Source organism: Lathyrus oleraceus, chromosome 5, assembly GCF_024323335.1.
Source record: "Lathyrus oleraceus cultivar Zhongwan6 chromosome 5, CAAS_Psat_ZW6_1.0, whole genome shotgun sequence".
Lineage (NCBI taxonomy): Eukaryota > Viridiplantae > Streptophyta > Magnoliopsida > Fabales > Fabaceae > Lathyrus > Lathyrus oleraceus.
In genome coordinates, this window is record NC_066583.1 from 92,025,567 (window position 1) to 92,028,596 (window position 3,030).

The window sequence follows — 3,030 nt, forward strand, 5'->3', positions numbered from 1 at the left end:
TGCCTTACGCTTATGAGAGGCATATGTCTATAGTAGTAGCCAAACCACCCACTATTCATATTAAAGGCATAGATGAGTTGCGAGAAGCTTTGGATAGGATTAAGCAAGACAAGGATGCTTGGGAAGACAAGTTTCACGCTTCAAACCTCGAGAAGATAGAAGTACAGAAGCAGTTGAAGGAAAAGGATGACTTGATAGAGTTACTTTAGCAACGTGCTATGAAGAGGTCAAGGAACCAAGAGGGTTTATTTTCCTCTAACATTTCATCATCTACCCACCTTCCTACTTCCGGTGTTTAGAAAGGCATTATAGATTAGCTCATGATGGAGAAGGATGCCATGAAGAGCAACTATGAAAGAGAGATCAAAAGACTTTGCAAGAAGTATCAGCTTGGAGTTGGGTCATCATCGAATATGATTCCATAGACCTAACTTGTTTCCTCTTACATTTTAGGATTGTTGAGATTGTATTTCAGATTGGAATCCTTCCCATCATTATTAAAATGAGATTTTCAGTATTTCAAAATGTGTTATTTCCTTTATGATGTTTGCAGTTTGCTTTATATCTTAAAGTTCCTTGAAAATTTTGCATTTGCATTTGCATATCAAGCATCAAGTTGCATCTTGGTCTTGCTTTGTGTGAGTTTTCCATGTGTCTTATTTCTTCCTTTTCTTGGTCTTCGTTTAGACAAGTTGTCTCACCAATATAACACTCGTGCTAATCAACAGAAGAAGATGGATCGTTTAGAGAAAGAGAATCGTGAATTCCGTGAGTAAATGACTACTTTGAGGGATAGTATGGAAAGGATCTCTACTATGATGGAAGCTCTGGTGGTTGCTCAGAATCAGCCTCCTCCTCCTCAGACTCCGCTTCAGAGGACTGTGATTTCTGAAATCACTTCCACGCCTATTTCTATGGCTCTGGTCAGTGCTCTGCAACACCAAATGCCTCCTGGTTTCCCTTGGGGTATGCATCCTAACTTTGTGCTAGAAGGATATCAACCAGTTGTTGAAGTTCTCGTTGCTCAACCTATTATGTATGTACCACCTCCCTTGGTTCATGTTACTCCGTATGTGGAAGAACCTGTTTTCCATGTTGATATAAGTGAAAGTGTTGGTGTCTATGAAAGGATGGATGAATTTCAAGACCAGTTTCAAGTAATGCAAAAGAAGATTAAAACCCTGAGGGGAAAATAATTGTTTGGAAAAAATGCTCATGATATTTGCTTAGTTCCTAATGTAAAGATCCCTCATAAGTTCAAAGTGCCATATTTCAAGAAATATAAGGGAAAACTTGTCCTTTGAGTCACTTGGTGATGTATGCTCGCAAGATATCAACTCAAACTGATAACCATCAATTGTTGATTCATTACTTTCAAGATAGTTTGACTGGTGTTGCTTTGAAGTGGTACATGGGACTTGATAGCACCCAGATCTGTCCTTTCAACGATCTAGAAGAAGCTTGTGTTCGTCAATACAAGTATAATGTTGACATGGTGCTGAACCAAGATCAACTTCGTGCTATATGCAAAGATGGCGCGAGATTGTCGTGCAAGTCAGTCCTCCACTAGAAGAGAAAGAGATGACAAAGCTTTTCTTGAAGACTTTGAGTTTGTTTTACTATGACATAATGGTTGCAAGTGCTCCCAGTGATTTTACCGAGATGGTAAACATGGGGATGAGACTAGAAGAGGGCTTCTGTGAGGGACGATGGGTGAAAAAGTGTGGTTCATCTGGAAGTTCCAAGAAATATGAGAACAGTTTGTCCTAAAAGAAAGAACATGATGCTAATGTTATTTCGCAAGAAAAGCATAGGAGATATCCGAGAAGCAACCAACGTCGTCAGAATGTGGCGTCAGTTACCCCTATTATTAATCATACTCTAATTATTTAAGTAGCACTAAATTATCAACGACGTTTTCAACAACGTAAACATCAACAGAATCATCAATAGAACCATGTCCAAAGACAAGCACAATTTGATCCAATTCTGATGTCTTATCCGGAATTATATCCTGCTTTGATACAAAAGAATTTGGTACATACTAGGACTCCACTAGCTATTCCAAAGGAACCTCCATGGTGGTACAAATTTTATCATCATTGTGCATTCCATCAAGGTGCACCCGGTCATGACATTGAAAATTGTCTTGCTTTGAAAGTTGAGGTGAAAAGACTAGTGCAAAGCGGTATTCTGTCTTTTGAAGACTCTGGTCCTAATGTGCAAGTCAATTTGTTGCCTAAACACGGTGGTGAAACTGTGAATATGGTTGAGGGATGTCCTGGAAAGTATTGTGTCTTTTATGTCAATCTGATTAGAAGATCCTTGGTCGAGATGTATGCAAATTTGTGTGAGCTGAGTTATTACGAGCATGATCATGTTTCTTGTCGTATCTGTTTAAGAAACCCACGAGGGTGTGATGTGGTAAAGAGAGATTTACAAGAAATGCTAGATAAAAATCTTATTCGTATTACCAGAGATATGGATGAAGATGAGCATGGTGTGAATGTCATAGTTCCCCATTTCAATATCCCCGAACCAGTTGTGATTTCCTACAATAGTCAAAAGTCTTTCGTTTCTCCTTTGGTTATTTGTCTTGTGGGTCCTATACCCTATGAATCTGACAATTTTGTTCCATACAAATATAATGCTACAATGTTGGAAGATGGAAAGGAAATCCCCATCCTTTCCCTTTCTTCTGTTGTGAATATTGTTGGTGTAAGCAGTGTAACCCGAAGTGGTCGAGTATTTGCTTTTGTGCCCCCTAAAAGAATTGAAGATACTCTGGTGGGTAAGCAAGCTCGGATGGAAACTCCTGTTGTGCAGTCTGGCCAGTCCAGCGGTGTAAACCATAAATCTGATCATGATGAAGTATTGAAGTTGATTAAGAGAAGCGAATATAATATGATTGATCAATTATTGCATACCTCATCCAAAATATATGTCTTATCTTTGCTGATGAATTCGGAAGTTCACATAGAGGCTTTGCATAAGGTCTTGGAGCAAGCATATGTAGATCATGATGTAACA